At 45.8% G+C, this 17,784-nt stretch overlaps 1 long non-coding RNA gene across 1 annotated transcript in view; it reads right to left on the bottom strand.

Annotated features, from left to right (window-relative positions):
- Positions 1 to 4,910: 4,910 nt before the first annotated feature.
- Positions 4,911 to 17,784, bottom strand: part of LOC140503970 (uncharacterized) — a 62,192-nt gene continuing 49,318 nt past the window's right edge. The window contains exons 2-4 of the long non-coding RNA XR_011966924.1: positions 16,022 to 16,074; positions 8,557 to 8,737; positions 4,911 to 8,169 (exon numbers count right to left, since the gene is read on the bottom strand). This is a non-coding gene — a long non-coding RNA (uncharacterized lncRNA). The remainder of the gene's footprint in view (positions 8,170 to 8,556; positions 8,738 to 16,021; positions 16,075 to 17,784) is intronic.

A 17,784-nucleotide genomic window follows, 5' to 3' on the forward strand; every position in this document is an offset into this window, starting at 1 on the left:
AGTCCTGAGACCAGGCTTCCACAGCCAGCTCAGCCATGGCTTATAGAGATGGTTGCCCTCAGGCGAGCCCCTTTCCTCATGACGATACCCCTGCTGACCCCTCCTGGAATCGTGGTAGTGTCCCAGCATCCAAGTGCCTTTCCAAGCCATGTCCCTACAGCTATGCTCCAGGCAGGGGCTCTGGGAGTTTCATTTTTCATTTTCATTACTTTGTTTCACTAAAATTGTTTTCCTTTGGAATCCTATGGACTTTATTTTCTACATTTAAAAACATTAAACATAAAACACTAAAAACATTTTTAAAAAGGCAAGTCGTTTGCCTTCTCCCCTCAAAAAAACTCCTGAAAACCATGATTCTGAGAAAGGACCCATAGGCTTCACCAGACTGACTGGGCAAGGGGTCCAGGACACACCAAAAGTGAATAACCCCTATTCCAGGGGCATGTGTGTGTATAGCCCCTTGCTCAAAGGGGTACATGTTTATTTATTCCATGGATAAGTCATGGCCAAAGACATGTGTGATCATGCAGGGTAATTGAGAGTGTGTATGGTAACTCAAGGATGCATGCATTCCACTTGAGTTTGTGTGACCTAAATTCTGGGTTTTTGTGTCTTTGTATGGGGAGGGGAAGGAGAGGGAGAGAAGAGAGAGAAGGAGGGAGAGAGAGGGAGATACAGAGACAGGAGAGGAGGTTTAAAAGAGGGGAGGAAAGAGAGAGGAGAAGAGAGATTGATTGGGTGAAAGAAACAAAGTGATTGAGAAGGGGGAGAAAGATTGAGGGGGATAGAGATTAGAGGAGGGAGGGATTCGGGCAAGGAGAATACAAAGAAAAATAACTTCCAAGTCTGAAGACGCAGCACTATTGCTTGGTACCATAATAGACAGAATCCTAGACTTGAAGTCAAAAAGGCCTCACCTCATACAACTGCTATCACAGATTTACAACTGGACGTGATCCTTTAGTAATAAATAATAGCTAACGTTTCTATAGAGCTTTAGGATTTACAGAGTATTTTACAAATATTATCTCATTTTGTTCTCAACAATTTTAAGAGGTAGGTACTATTATCCCCATTTTACAGATGAGGAAACTGAGGCAGAGATAGTGACTCACTGGGATTACACATCCGTTAACTGAGGTCAGATTTGAACTTGGATCTTCCTGACTCCAGGGTCAGTGCTCTATCCACCTCCACCACGTGGCTACCTTGAAATCATTTATTTCCAATCCCTTCATTTTACAGAGGGGGAAACTGAGGCACAGAACAAGGGGGTGAGAGAGGGAATGACTTGAATAATGTAGCAGACCAGGATTTGAAGTCGAGTCCTCTGATTCCAAATCCTTTCCCCTTTGCAGTCTCCCTACCTGTATGACTGAGCAAGTCACTTCTCTCTGAAGCTTATTTATTTCTATCCTCTGTAACATGGGTGTGTGAGAGTGCTTATTGGGCACATATCTGATGCTAAGACATAAAGTACTCTGCACACCTTCTGGCAATCTAGAAATGATAGGTCCGACTTCTAGAACCCAAGGCTCTCAGGTTGTGAATGTCCACTTCGGAGGTATAAGGATTGGGGAGGAGGGCAGCCAGTGGGTTTCTGACTTTGGGGGAGGGGCAGACTATAACCTCCTTAGCCTGTAACAGTTCAAATCGAGGATTCTGAATTAGAGAATTAATGTTCCAGGAGGCTCAGTGGAATCAGCGCCCTGCACCCACCCCTCCAACCATAGACTAGACAGGAAGGGGTTAATTTCTTCTTTCCTTTTTAGGACTGAAGCTTCTGGCAGAGAAATGTCAATGAGCAGTCATTCATCCATCAACCCACTGCACACCCCCGACCCCCTCCTCCTCTCACCCCAAGCCAGCCTCAGGGCAGGAGCTACGTGTCTAAGGCAGGACGCGTCTGGGAGCCTCGGACCACAGCCCAGTGTGTGGGCCTGGGAAAGGGGGGGCTGCCCACTTCTGGACGGCTGCGGGAGGGAGAGCTTGGAGCTGTGGGTCTGGGGGCAGTAAAGGGAGGGGCAGGAGAGGAAGAGGGGCTTGTCAAAGATCTGCCCTGGGCAATGGGCCTTGCTGACCCTGTCAGCTTCCTAGGGCCTCTGCTCTTCCCTCAGAATGGTCCCGGGGGATCCTGCCCTTGGCCTGGGGCTTCCTCTAATGGCTGTTTAAACTTCACTGATCACTAACCCGGGCTGGAGAGTTCCACCCCCCACCCTTGACCTCCCTGGCCTCTGAGCCTGCTCAGTTCCTTATACTTTGAGATCTGTTAACACAATCTCGGATTACCTTCTTCCCTCCCTTTCCTGTAGCTACATCTGTCCCTATTCCATCTCCAATCTCTTTTTTTTTCTTCTCTGTACCACTGTTGGACATCCCCCCAACCCATACACTCCATTTAATTCTCATGGTGTTTTCTAGTGTTTGTTCCCAAGGAAAGGGGACATTTTTTAAAAAGATCAGGAATAAGGCTAAAGGGAATTCCCAGTGAGTTTCTGAAAAGATTCTCTACAGGCCAGACTGGGGGTGGGCCAACTCTTCTCTAATCCAGCTCGGTCCCTGCTGAAGAGAGTTTATTGGTTCTTTCTACAATGCCAGGCCTGCTCTGAGCCATTCAGAAGCCTCCTGAGAATGGGGATGGGGGAGTTTGGGTATTTGGTCCTCTCCCTATCCGTGCTGTCCTGGTGTATATTTAACAACCAACTCTCCAAAAAAGCATGCTGTACTTTTAAGTAGAATCTGCATTCTTATTTTACCAATGACTTTCTTAAGTTTAGACAATCAATAAACAACAAGTCAAGCTCTGCTTTTGTAGCATCTGCTGATTCCAGAGGTGTAAATGATCAGGTTCGAACTTGGGCATTAAATTCTGAGCATTGATGTACTGGTTTTTCCATTATCATAGCCTGAAAGCAAAAGCTAAAGTGTTCTCACTGATGGCTAAGCACCCTCAACCACATGTATGCCAGGGAGAGCAGAAAGGTTGCTCAGAACAGACATTCCCCAGAAGTACAATAACTCATGCCAACATAGTTCAATTGAGCAAGCCTTTATTAGGCACTGACTTACTAGGTGCCGAGCATTGTGCTCAATGCTGGGGCCAAACAGAACAGGGCTAATGTCCTTCTACAGGACAGTCCTTCAAATACTGCAAGGCAGGCATCATGTTGCCCCTCAGTCTTCAGTTCCTCCAACTGATTCCCATATGGATCAGTTAGGGGTATCGAGGTGATGTAGTGGGTAGAGCACCAGTGCAGGAATCAGGAGGACCTGAGTTCAAATCTTACCTCAGACACTTGACATTCACTAGCTGTGTGACCTTGGGCAAGTCACTTAACCCCAATTGCCTCATCCTGGGTGATCTCCAGTCATCCTGATGAATATCTGGTCACTGGACTCAGATGGCTCTGGAGAAGTGAGACTGGTGACCTGCATAGCCCTCCCTCACTCAAAATAAGAGTGCAAGTCATGTTCTTATTTCTCTGATAGCATGGTCTTCTTTGGCAACGAAGGACAAACACACACATACATATGGAAGAGAGTCTCCCAATGGTCTCCTGTCCTCCAAAGACCTCTTGTTCTATGCATGACATATTCTCAAAGTATAACGTAAGCTACTTGAGGGCAAGGACTATTTCACTGTTTCTGGTATAAGGGAGGTGTTTTAAAAAAAATGCTTCTTTAACGGAATCCCATTGAATCGAATGGTTTCCAGTTCCCACCACATCTTGGTCCCCTCTTGCTTGGCAGTACGCTCCCCATAATGTGGCCTGAAGAAAGGAACCCAATATTCCAAGAGGGTGTTTGATCAGGGCGAAGAATGAGCCAGGAGATGATCATCTTCCTCATTCTGAATGCTGTACTTCTTATTAATACAGTTGTAAAGAGGGCGATCCACAAAGAAAGGGGAAGGGAGAAACTCCCTGATGATTTTGATAAGTTTTACCTCCCACCCCAACAAACTTAATGAATTACAGGGTATGCCCTTTCGTTTGGAAGTAACTGAGCTCAAGGTAGGAGGATGCGGAGCCCATGTGGTTCAGTGGAAAGAACATTGTCTTTGGTCTATGGACCTGAGGTCAAATCCCATATTTGCTTGGGCAACTAGGTGGAGCCATAGTGTATTGTGTTTGTCCTTCATTCTCGAAGAGTACCATGAGTCTGAGAAATGATGACATGACTTGCAGTTGACTTTGATTTGAGGCTGTGCAAGGTCACCAACCTTACTTTCTTCTCTGACCCACTGGGTCTGGTGGCCTGATATTCATCAGGATGGCTGGAGATGGCTCAGGATGCAATGGGAGACATTGGTCATTTTAGGCTGAGGTCTTATCAGCTTCTCACTTTGAGACACACCCATTTAATGAATAGGCCTCTTTAAGCAGTTACTCAAGGGATGGCCCCTTTAATAAAAGAAAAATCAAACTGAAAGGGGAAGACTTTTGGGGTTCCTGGGTAAAAGTAATAGAGAAACAGTTACTATTTAGTATTTCACAGTTTATAGAATGCAGGGCTTGGACTTGGGAAGATTCAAGTTCAAATCTGGCCTCAGACACTTATTAACTGTGTGACTCTGGGCAAATCATTCAACTCTGTTTGCCTCAGTTTCTTCATTTGTAAAATGAGCCAGAGAAGGACAAAGCAAACCATTCTAGTACCTCTGCTGAGAAAATCCCAAATGGGGTCAGCAAGAGTCTAAAAAGACTGAACAACAATCTGTGTGACCCTGGGCAAGTCACATATTTCTCTACCTTAATTCCTTATCTGTAAAATGAGAGAATTGAACATTAATGAGTACCTCATGGACCCGGGGGGGGGGGCTCAATTTAATATTTTTAAAAATATTTTAATACAATTTTATCAATTGTTAACAAGATATTAATAATATTTTAATATTTTATTTTCTTTCATTACATATAAAGACAATTTTTAACTTTCATTTCTTAAAACTTTGGATTCCAAATTCTCTCCCTTGCCTCCCCCCTCGTTGAGAAGGCAAGCAATTTGACATAGGTTATACAAGTGCAGTCACGTAAAACATGTTTATATATTAGCCATGTGGTAAAAGAAAACAGACCAAAGAAACCCCCAAAAAAATAAAGTTAAAAAAAGTATGCCTCAATCTGCATTCAGACTCGGTTAGATGGAGAGCATTTTTTCATCATGAGTCCTTGGGAATTGTCTTGGTTCATTATATTCCTGAAAATAGCTAAGTCATTTGCAGCTGATCATTGTATAACATTGTTATGACTGGGTACATTCTTCTCCTGGTTCTGCTTATTTCACTTTGCACCTGTTCATGTAAGCCTTTCCAGGTTTTTCTGAAATCTGCCTGCTCATCATTTCTTAAAACAATAATATTCCATCACAATAATATACTACAACTTATTCTGCCATTCCCCAATAGATGGGCATCCCCTCAATTTCCAATTCTTTGCCACCATAACAAGAGCTGCTATAAATATTTTTGTACATATAGGTGTTTTTCCTTTTTGTTTTTTATGTCTTTGGGATATAGATAGAGTAGTAGTATTTGGGGGTCAAAGAGTATGCATGGTTTTATAGCTCTTTGGGCATTCAACTGGTATTTGTTCTGTTATGTTTGACTCTACTTGACCCACGAAGCCATGGATATTGTCTATGTGGTTTTCTAGGCAAAGATACTATAGTGTGTTCCCATTTTACAGATGAGGAGCTGAGGCAAATAGGGGGTAAGTGACTTACCCAGGATCACACTGAGGCCAGATTTGAACTCAGATCTTTCTGACTCCAGGCCTGGTGCTCTATCCGCTGCACCACCTTGCTGCCCCCACTGCAGGGTTACAAATTTCAATCCAGAAAGATTTAACCCCAAAATGTATGGGCAGATTTTCTCTTTCTCTGTTTCTTTCTCTGTCCCTGGTTCAGTCTCCACCCCAGAATAATTCCAGGGAAATCAAGAAATCGCTAAAGCAAAGTTTAGATTTGACTCATGCCTAAGGCCTTGCCAAAAGGCAGATAACAGGGCCCTTTCCAGAAAACACACTAAATGTGGGTATCAGGTATAGGAGAGCTGTTTATTTCCCTCACTACACATAAGCTGCTAACAATCCCTGGGACACAAAAAGTCTCCAATAACCCCATTACAATCATTGCACTCCCTCTGGAAAGTAAAGACCTCTTGAGGAACTGTTGAGCAGATATTTCTAATTCACCTCAGGCCTGAATGGCCTGCACAAATCCCAGGGTTCGTCCCTCCTGGCCAGCTAGGGCATGGCTCCTGTCAGACCTTTACATGCTGGATGAGTCTACTAGTAATCATTTTTTCCTCCAAGAATTGTGAGGTTAAGGAAATCTTCTCTGCCCATTTCTTGCTGGACAGATTCAAGAACTCTCAAGCTCAAGGTTACTGCCAAGAATGAAAACATTCATTATTGCTCTACCTGTGCTGGGGGAAGAAAAGGAAGAAGCAGCAGAAGGCAGCCAGGGGCTCTAGATTCAATCTCTGACCTTCCTAGGCAAGATCACTGTTCCCCCCACCCCTACAAGTTTGTGGGGGTGAGCCACCACTGCTCCTGGTGGGGAGGGGAGATTTCTTTCCCCTACATTTCTCCTTAGAGAGGGAAAGCTTTAAAAAAAGAGGAGAGACTGAGAGAGAGAGACAGAGAGAAAGAGATGGAGGTGGGGAGAAAGGGGGCAGAGAGAAGAAGAAGATGAAGAAGGAGAAGGAGAGGAGAGGGAGGAGGAAGAGGAGGAGAGGTGAAGAAAATAAAAGAGTGAGAAATGGAGCCACAGCTCTCATAAACCACAGAAGGAGGGGCTCCACTCAATACAAAGTCCATCCTGGACTTTTAGCTGCCAGTCATCTCTGGTGCAGCTCCGGTCCCTGGGAGCCAGTGAAGAGATCCTTGTGTCTTCCCAGCAAAGCGTCCAGCTTAATGGGATATATCCCAGTCCAGAAAATCAGAGTTGAACCTAAACCCCCTTGCTACACATTCATTCTTGGGATTTTGAATTAGATCAGACCTCAGAGATCATGCAGTCCATCATATTCCCCACCCCATTTTATAGATGAGTACACTGAGGCCCAGGAAAATGAAGAGACTTGCCCAATGAAGCACAGGGAGTAATGGTCAGAGTTGAGATTTGAACCCAGGACCTGAGTCCAGAGGGAGAATTCTTTGTATTGTATCAGGATGGTAAAGGGAATGGAAACCAAGGGGGATTCTTGGAAGGACAAGAAGACTTCACTGGGGTGTGGAAGTTGTCTTCAAGTTTCTGGAGACCTGTCATGGGGGTGGGGAGCTCAGTTTCATTCAGCTTGGCCCTTGGGGGTGGGATTGGAGACCTGGAAGAGAGGGAGAGTGGGGGCTCAAGAGGGGAGATGGGAAATCACAGCGCCGGCCCCCAGAGGGATCTGGCTTAATGTCAGGAAACACTCCCTCACAATTAGAATGGTCCAGAAGTGGGATGGGTCGCCTCTGGAAACCGTAGCAGGTGATTTTGTCCACAGAGAAGAGCCTGAGCGATTCAATGAAAAGTTTTGAAGAGAGAGGGGCACTTTCCATCAATCTGATTTGTTATTCAATCATTTTCAGTTGTGTTCCAACCTTTGTGTTACCATTTTGGCTTGTCTTGGCAGAGATATTGCAATGGCTTGTCATTTTCTTTTTCAGCTCATTTACAGATAAGGAAACTGAGTCAACCAGGGTGCAGTGACTTGCCCAGGGTCACCCAGCTAGTAAGTATCTGAGGCCAGATTTGAACTCAGGAAGATGTCTTCCTGACCCCAGGTCTGACACTCTACCTACTATGTCACCTATCTGCCCCATCAATCTGGTAACCCTTTTAAAAAACGAATGTCAAAAGGGAAGTGAGAGGAATGATGGGAAATCAGGCTGTGAGCCAGGAGAAGGAAGGGTTAAAATATCTTAAGCCAATTCCTGAGAGGAAGCCCCCTCCTGGTGACTCCCTTGGCCAGGGTGGGGATTAGATCGCTGAGTCAGGACCTGAGGGGGTGGGGGGAGTTGGGGGGGGGAGGTGTAGAGAGGCTGATGCCAGGTTTGCAGGCTCCTTCCTTCCTCCCGGCTTCCTGTCCCCATCCCCCTCCCTGGGGATACAGAGCCTCATTGTTTGGGAGAGTCCTTCATTCATTCCTTTATACTGTGGGTTACTCTGCAAATCTTCTCTCTGAAGAAGGAGAAAGATAGGATAGGGAGGGGTACCGAGAAAGGGAGAATCTCTCTGTGGTCTCCAGGTGGTAGATGACCGTTGTTGGCACCTACCACCACATTAGAATGAGGGAGGGAAGGACAGTGGTCTGCCCTGGCTGGATCTGAGTTCTCAATTAAAACATAACACTAGGGTGACCGTACATGGGCTAACGCCCAGTCTGAGTAACACCCCCCACCTTCCCATCACACACACACACACACACACACACACACACACACACACACACACACACACACACACACACACACCAGTCCCTGCCAGCCTCCCACAGTTTCCCAAACCCCCATGGACTGGGGAAGGAGAAGGATGTCGGGTCCTCTCCCCTTCATGACCCTCACCCACCTGAGAGTGCTTCCAGGTTGGGGGGGATAGGCAGGTAAGGCAGCCACCTGAATGGGTGTCAGTAACAAAGATAGATCTCAAGACATCCTCAGAATATGTCATTTGTAAACAGTGATCCCAAACTGTGAACTTCCTTTGTTGGTAATGGAGCAGGGCTTGTGCAGGCACAGGAATGATGACTCTGTAAATGAATTATATATGTGAGAGACAGAAAGTGGCCTCTGGGCGGGGGGGTGGGGGTGGGGGGTGGGGGGCGGGGCTTCCCCTCCCCAGAAGGACTCTGGCCTGAACGACTCTCTAGATTAGAGAAGCCATGTCCTCCACATGAAATCTTCCGGTTGTAATGGTGCCAAATGGTGTAACGGGATGTGACCCACTCTGGCTGTTGTTCAAAATTGTTTGACCCCTTTAATAGTAATAACAGCTGACGTTTATAGGACTCTTTCAGCCTTACAAAGTACTTTCCATACATTAATTCTGGTGCCCACATGGACTATCAAAGTAGCTCCCCATTTGGTCTCCCTATCTCCCCTCTCCCTTTTTGTACAGCTACTAAAGGGGTATCCCTGAAACACAAATGGGAAGGGAAGGAAAGAAACATTTCTATAGCAGTATGTAAGGGGCACTGTACTGACTGCTCTCATTTGATTCTCATAATAACCTTGTTATCATCCCTATTTTACAGGTGGAGAAACTGAGGAAGGCAGAGAGTCAGCCAGCTAGTAAGTGTCTGAGGCTGGTCTTCCTGATTTCCAGCCTGGCACTCTCTTTCCACTTGTCACCTGGCTGCCTAAATCTGCTTAAATCTGGCCATGGCACCCTCTGCTCAAAAAACTCCCCATTGCTTCAAGGGTGCAATACAAGGATGTTGAAAGCCCTTGATGTTATATTTTTGCCAACCCATCACCGCTGTCCAATCCCTGGCTGCCCCCATGCCCAGAACAATCTCCCTCCTTCCCTCTACCTTGTGAAATCCCTAGATCCCTTGAAGACTCAGCTCAAGTTGCCTCTTACGGGAGGTGCTTCCTGATTTCCTGTTCAGATTACTCTGTATTTCTTTTGTTTGTATCATGTGCATGAATGTCCTGCCCCTTGTAGAATGGAAATCCTCTGAGGATAAGGTCTCAGTCATTTTTGTGTCTGTATCCTATACATAGCACAATGCCTGGAACTCCAATCAATTAAATATTTGGTAAACTGATCACACCTTGAATAGAGCACTGGGCTCAGAATTGGGAAAACTTCATCTTCCTGAGTTCAAATCTGGCCTCAGACACTTACTAGCTGTGTGACTCTGGGCAAGTCACTTCACCCTGCTTGTCTCAGTTTCCTCATCTGAAAAATGAGCTGGAGAAGTAAATGGTAAACCACTCTGATACCTTGGCCAAGAGCACCCTAAATAGGGTCAAGAAGAGTCTGAAATGACTGAAACCACTGAATAACTATAGGGGATAATGGCTAGAGTGCCAAGCCTGGAGTCAGGAGATAAGAGTTTAAAGCTGACCTCAGACACTTACTAGCTCTATTTGCCTCAGTTTCCTCATCTGTAAAATGGGGACATTAAGAGCACCCACCTTGTAGTATTGTTGTGAAGATGAAATGAGATAGTCATTGTATAGTACTTAGTGCCTGGCACATAGTAGGCACCACATAATTACTATTAGCTATTATTGGTATTATTAAACTGAAATGAGTAAGTCATGAACTTGAGACCCTGTACAATCCTGGTTGCCTTGCTCTGGACACCCCCAAACTCCTCAATGCCCTTCACATGTAATTGAAGGAGCTGAATCCAGTGGCCAGATGTGGTCTGACCAGAGAGGATCATTGAAGGATCCTCCTCTGCCTAGTCCTGGACCTTCTGATTCTCTTAATGGAAGCCAAAGTGGAATTAAAATTCAATTAACTTTTTAAAGTTCATATTACACTGTTGGCACTTACTAGGGTATGGTCCCCTAAATTTTCAGACAAACCTCTTCTTAACCATGCCACCAAATCTTAGGTTAAAGTTATATTTTTGTTGTGAAGCTGGTTTTTTGAACCAAAGTGTCAGATTTTCCTTTTAGCCTAATTATAATTACACTTATTATATTAGACCAATGTTCTAGCCAGCTAAGGCCTCTCTGGATCCTGGCTCTATCATTCATTGTGTTAGAGAATCCGATCCCAACCCCCCCTGCCATTTTTGTGCCATCTGCAAAATTGCTGAGTCTGCCTTTGGTGCCTTCATCCAAGCCCCTTATAAAAATGGAAGCAAGCACTGGGACACCTCCTTCCAAGTAAACCTCAGAGCCTCAAAGACCACTCTTTGTATCTAAACATCCAGCCAGTTCTGAATCTCCTTCACTGTGCCTGGATCTGTCAGGCATCTCCCAGTCTTTTCCATATGAATGGCACGAAAGGCTGGTCACCTCCCTTCTGTTCCATACCCCTGGGGCCTCACACCCCAACAGAGTTCCTCTATGTCTTGTGCCTATCCTGTCTCCCTCCCCTGGTCCCTTCCCTTGGAAGGCTCAGGGAAGCATCTGGCCAGACGTTGGGTGCCTCCCCTCAGCCCACCTCCCACACACACGGAGCTCAGAGATGGGCTGAGGCCCCTGGGGGTCCTGGGACTTTCACCAGCCAGGCTCCAGCTCAGGCCTTCCACTTGGAAGCCCTGAGAGTTCAGGATGTTTTCAGGGCCACTGTTTATTTTTGGGCCCGACATTGCCCCTCCACCTCCCCTGCTTTCCATTTGGGAACAAGGAGACCTATTCACAACCAAGGCCTCATGTAGCCTCAACCCCAGCTGAACTCCATAGCCAGCTTCCCCCATATGTCCTCATCCTGGGGCAGCAGGGTTGAGAAGGGGGTAAGAATTAATTTAGCGCAATGACCCATTGAAAGAGTGGGCTTTCCCAGGTGGGCAAAGAGCCACCACAGAAATCAGGGCTGCATACAATGCCATGCACCAGTTTGTTGGACTGAGAAATTGATCTGGTCCAACTTCCTCTTGACCCGCTTTACAGATGGGTAAACTGAAAACCCAAGGAAGGAATAGCTGGAGGAAGTAAAGTAAGAGGGAAAGGTAATACACAAACAAAAATGTTTATAGCAACTTTCTCTTAAGAAAAAAAACTGGCAACAAACTGGGTACCCATTGATGGGAGAATGGCTGAGTAAATGGCATTAGATTGTAGTGGAATGAGTTTCAGACAGCAAGGTGGCACAGTGGATAGACCATTGGACCTGGAGTCAGGAAGATCTGAGTTCAAATCCAGCCTGGGACACTTACTAGCTGTGTGACTCTGGGCAAGTCACTTAACTTACCTCAGTTTGCTCATTTGTAAAATGAGCTGGAGAAGCAAATGGTAAACTGTTCCAGTATCTTTGTCAAGAAAACTCCAAGTGGAGTCACAAAGAGTTGGACATGAACAACATAAGCTGATCTATTTGAATTTTCTTAAAAACAGCCCTTCATCTCCAGATTCTGAGCCTTTGCCCTTTGTATTGGCTGTCTCTCATGCTTGGAAAAACCCCCTCTTCACCTCCACCTTTCATGGCTTCTTTTAAAACTCGACTCAAATCCTACATTCTGCAGGGAGCCTTTCACCCCTTTCTCACTCACTCACTCTCTCACACACATACTCTCTCTCTCATATACACACACATTCTCTCTCTCTCTCTCACACACACACACACAAACTCTCTCACACATCCACTCTCTCTCTCACACACACTCTCACACACACTCACATACACACTCTCTCACACACATTCTCACACACACTCTCTCACACACACATGCTCTCATACACACACTCTCTCATACACACTCTCTCACACATACTCTCTCACACACACTCTCTCTCACACACACACACTCTCACATACACACTCTCTCATACACACTCTCTCTCACACACACTCTCTCATACACACTCTCTCTCACACACACTCTCTCACACACACTCTCTCACACACACACACTCTCACATACACACTCTCTCACATACACACTCACACACACACTCACACACTCTCTCACACACACACACACTCTCTCACACACACACACTCACACACTCTCTCACACACACTCTCTCTCACACACACACACTCTCACATACACACTCTCTCATACACACTCTCTCTCTCACACACACTCTCTCATACACACTCTCTCTCACACACACACTCTCTCACACACACACACACTCTCACATACACACGCTCTCACACACACACTCTCTCATACACACTCTCTCACACATACTCTCCACACACACTCTCTCTCACACACACACACTCTCACATACACACTCTCTCATACACACTCTCTCTCTCACACACACTCTCTCATACACACTCTCACACACACTCACACACACACTCTCTCATACACACTCTCTCACACACACACACTCTCACATACACACTCACACACACACTCACACACTCTCTCAAGCACACTCTCTCTTACATACTCTCACACACACATACACACTCTCTCTCACACACACACACTCTCTCATAGACACTCTCTCACACATACTCTCCACACACACTCTCTCTCACACACACACACTCTCACATACACACTCTCTCATACACATTCTCTCTCTCACACACACTCTCTCATACACACTCTCTCTCACACACACTCACACACACACTCTCTCATACACACTCTCTCACACACACACACTCTCACATACACACTCACACACACACACTCACACTCTCTCAAGCACACTCTCTCTTACATACTCTCACACACACATACACACTCTCTCACACACACACTCTCTCTCATACACACTCTCTCACACATACTCTCCACACACACTCTCTCTCACACACACACACTCTCACATACACACTCTCTCATACACATTCTCTCTCTCACACACACTCTCTCATACACACTCTCTCTCACACACACTCACACACACACTCTCTCATACACACTCACACACACACTCTCACATACACACTCACACACACACACTCACACACTCTCTCAAGCACACTCTCTCTTACATACTCTCACACACACACATACACACTCTCTCACACACACTCTCTCTCTCACATACACTCTCTCATACACACTCTTTCTCACACACACACTCTCACATACACACTCTCTCACACACACATACACACTCTCTCTCACACACACACTCTCTCTCATACACACTCTCTCTCACACACACTCTCACATACACACTCTCACACACACACTCTCTCATACACACTCTCTCACACATACTCTCCACACACACTCTCTCTCACACACACACTCTCTCATACATACTCTCTCATACACACTCTCTCTCTCACACACACTCTCTCATACACACTCTCTCTCACACACACTCACACACACACTCTCTCATACATACTCTCTCACACACACACACTCTCACATACATACTCTCTCACACACACACACTCACACACTCTCTCAAGCACACTCTCTCTTACACACTCTCACACACACATACACACTCTCTCTCACACACACACTCTCTCTCATACACACTCTCTCTCACACACACTCTCACATACACACTCTCACACACACACTCTCTCTCACACACACACTGTCTCTCTTACACTCTCTCACACACACACACACACACATCAGCTGCTGCCTTACCTTGCATCTGCCCCGTGTATATCTTATTTGTACATGGTTATTTACGTACTGTCTTTCCCACTAGAATGTAAAGTCCTTGAGGACAGGCACTGCTTCTGATCACTCTTTGCATTCTCAGTGTTTAAGCCAGCGCTGGGCACATTGTAAGCATTTAATAAATGCTTTTGGACTTGACTGAAAAGAATCCGCAAATACATAGAATTTAGAGAACCTTGGGAAGACCTAGATGAACAGAAGCAGACTAAATAAAGAGCCAGAATGAACATTGTTTCAATTCAACAACCATCAAATTTTTTAAAAATACATTTCTAAATTTTTTACGTCACTTGTATTTTCTAATGTATCCCTCTCCTCTCTCCCACCCAGAAATCAATCTCTTCTAACAGTAGGTCTCAAATATTTTGGCCTCTGGTTCCCTTTCCTCTCTTTTTCAAAAAGTAGTTTCAACTGATGCATTTTTAAATCATTCAACAAACATTTATTAAACACTTACTGCATACCAATACTGTCTGAAGTCCTGGGAATTCAAAGAAAGGCAAAACACAGGCCCTGCCCTCAAGAAGTTCAGAGTCTAATTGAGGAACATAAGGCAAAAAGAAGAGATTAAAAGAGCTGGGAGGGTGCCTTGATGGGGGGGCTGGCACGCAAAGTCTTGCAACCAGGTGGGAAATTAGGAAATGCCTGCCCCAGACTCCTGCCTTAAAAGAAGCATCTGGGAGGAACTCTCCAAGGTCCACTCTCTACCCTTTCCAGTCAAAGGGAGGGAAGGTCCCAAGGGGCCGGTGGTACCAAGGAGGCATGAGTTTCAGAGTTGATTTGGTCTTGCAGATAGATTAATTTCTGGAGACATCACCATAGTCTCTCCCAGCATCCTCTCAGAGAGTCACACTATATAACAAATATTAGAGTATTTTTAAGGAAGAATAAATAAATGAAAAGAAAATAAGAATCCTCAGTGGTTTATTTACAATACAGTAGATCGATACATTGAAAAAGTCTGAAAATAACACTTATGGACCACTCCAATCTCTGCCACACCTAAGAATTGCAGACCCCTCCTCCCCAAGAGTACATTTATGTGGGCTATATCTATCAGAATTTATCACAGTAAAAATGAAAACATTAGTATTATTATTACAAAAGTAGTTTGTCACAGACTCTCTGGGATCTCTGGGCCAAATTCTGCCAACCACTGCCTTACAACAAAGAATGAAAAAATGGAGAGAAAAAAATTTAGCCAGACAAACCAACATATCAGAAGAGTCTGACACTGCGTGCAGCATCTGACACAGGCCCCATTCCTGCAAAAAAATGAGGAAATGCCTTCTCGTAGCGCCTCTTTGGGATCAAATTACAACATGCTTTTATTAATCTCCTACTATGTACCAGTCACTGTGCTGGGTGATGGGGGATATAAGGACAGGAAGACATGTTCCTTCCCTAAAGGAAGGATGGGAAGGGAAAGCAGTCATCTGTAGCTTATTTATCGTATGTTAGCATAATGTGGACCCTGATGAATGGGAGCAGTGACGATAAACTTCCAAAGCCCAGTGGCAAAAATACAAGTCCTCTCTCTGTAGACAGATGATGGACTGCAGATCCAATGTCTCCGATGTATTGTTTTTTATTTGTTTTTCTTAATGACGCTTCTTAATCCATTGTGCCTGAGGGGGTCATTGGAAAGCAATGCAATGTTAAAAAAAAAAAAGAATTGTAAGACCTTTTATTTTTTTTTTTAAAGGAAAGGACAGCCTGGTGTAATGGAGAGTGTTTGCTTCAGGGTTGCAGGTCCTGAGTTCAAATCCCACCTCCAAGACTTACCACCTGCATAACTTCGGGAAATCACTTCAAATCTCTGGGTCTTGAGTCTCCACCTATAAAATGAGGGGGTTGGATTTTAAGGTCCCTTCCAAGACTACTTCTATGAGTCCCTAAGCTTGCCTAGAGTTCCATAGGGAATCCACCTGGGGCAGGGCTATCACCAGGATCCTTCCTCCCAGGCTAGGCCTCTGTTACTGCTCCTGAGGATTCCTCGGTGCACATGTATTGGGCAGGGAGAAGTTTGTGAATGTGTGTTGGGAAGAAAGGAGCTGATTCCCTCTGTTCCAGCTCCAGCCACCATCACCCAAACCACTCAACTCAGGAGCCATAAAGTGAGATGCCAAATTCAAAAGTCTGGCTCTCCCAGAGGTGTGCAGAGATTGAATTTCCTTCCCCAAAGGGCAGGAGCTGTGGTTTATTTACAGAAACACCAAGTGACAGGCATTTCTCTAGCAGGAAAGGGGGAGGGTGGGCATTGCAGAGGATGGGAGAGCAGATAGGCGGACAGAGGGCTCCCAGGGAGGCCCACTTGTCTGTGGGGATGTCCCCAGGGCCTCGCTTTGTCTCCTCTCTCAGCCTCATGACCCATGCACATAGATGTGTTTTTCCAATTAGAGCCCCTGGCCTGGCCTGTCATTTTCCATTTCTGGGCTGGTTTCCTCAGGCCCAAGGGTGTGTAGGGAGGAGGGGGAGGGCTAGGCATGGGATGCTGCAGAAGTGACTGACCCATAAGGTGCTGGGAGCCAAAGGAGGCTCAGGGAAGAGGCCCTCAGAGTGAGCAGTGCCCTGGTGGGGGCAGGGGGGCTTCTTAATGGGCAGGGTTTCATCTCCAGTCCCAGATTTCTCTCTGATCACTCAGTCCCACGTTCCAGGGATCAGGTGGGCTCCCATGTAAGCTAGAACCAGGGACACAAAAGCTCAGGCTCTTGCAACCAGCCAGGTGCCCAGTCCACTGCCTGCCCCTGAACACTTTAGCCCTTTTACAGCCCCATCAGTACTGCCGGTCCCTCACCAAGGGAAGCCTCTTCCTAAGCTCTGATAACAGGGTCCCCTCTAGAATTCCCCTCTTTTCTCACCTCTCCTCATACACAAACACCTTAGGAGATTGCATGGGCAGGGCTCTTTCTCTCTTTCCTCTCTTTCTTTCTCTTCCATACCCTTCCCCTGTCCATTCCTCCACCACTGCCCCTCTTTCTCCTCTGCTGTCCCCTCTCTCCCTTCTCTCCTTTTCTTTTCTACCCTCTTCTCCTCTCTTTCTCTCATAATTCTTCCCTTCATTCTTCCCCTCCTGCCCCCATCCTCTCTCTTCTTTGCCCATCCCTCCATTCTCCATCATTCTCTTCTCTCTTCCTTTTGCCTATGATCTCCCTCTTCCCTGCCCTCCTCAACTTGCCTCATTCCCTCTTCCCCTCCCTCCCCTCTCTTTTCCTCTTTCTCTTTCCCCCTTTTCTTTCTCCCTGAGGCAAGACTAGGGGAGAAGAGAATCCTGGGTTCACGTGGCATCAGCACTTTTAAAATTGGAGTTCCTTGGACCATAGACACTTCTCTCCAACTCTGACTCTTCTTCCCAATCCCACCTACTTTTGCTTTTTTTTTTTTTCCAGCCAAGCTCTTATGACCTCCTAGCCTAGGGACTCTGTCAAATACTTTGCTAACATCTAGATAGACTCCAACTGTACTATTCCCTGGATCTCCCACTTTAGTAACCCAATCAGGAAAGGAAAGTCAAGTGGTCTGGCCTGACTTATTCTTGATGAAGCCAC

This window comes from Notamacropus eugenii, chromosome 5 (genome assembly GCF_028372415.1).
Source record: "Notamacropus eugenii isolate mMacEug1 chromosome 5, mMacEug1.pri_v2, whole genome shotgun sequence".
NCBI lineage: Eukaryota > Metazoa > Chordata > Mammalia > Diprotodontia > Macropodidae > Notamacropus > Notamacropus eugenii.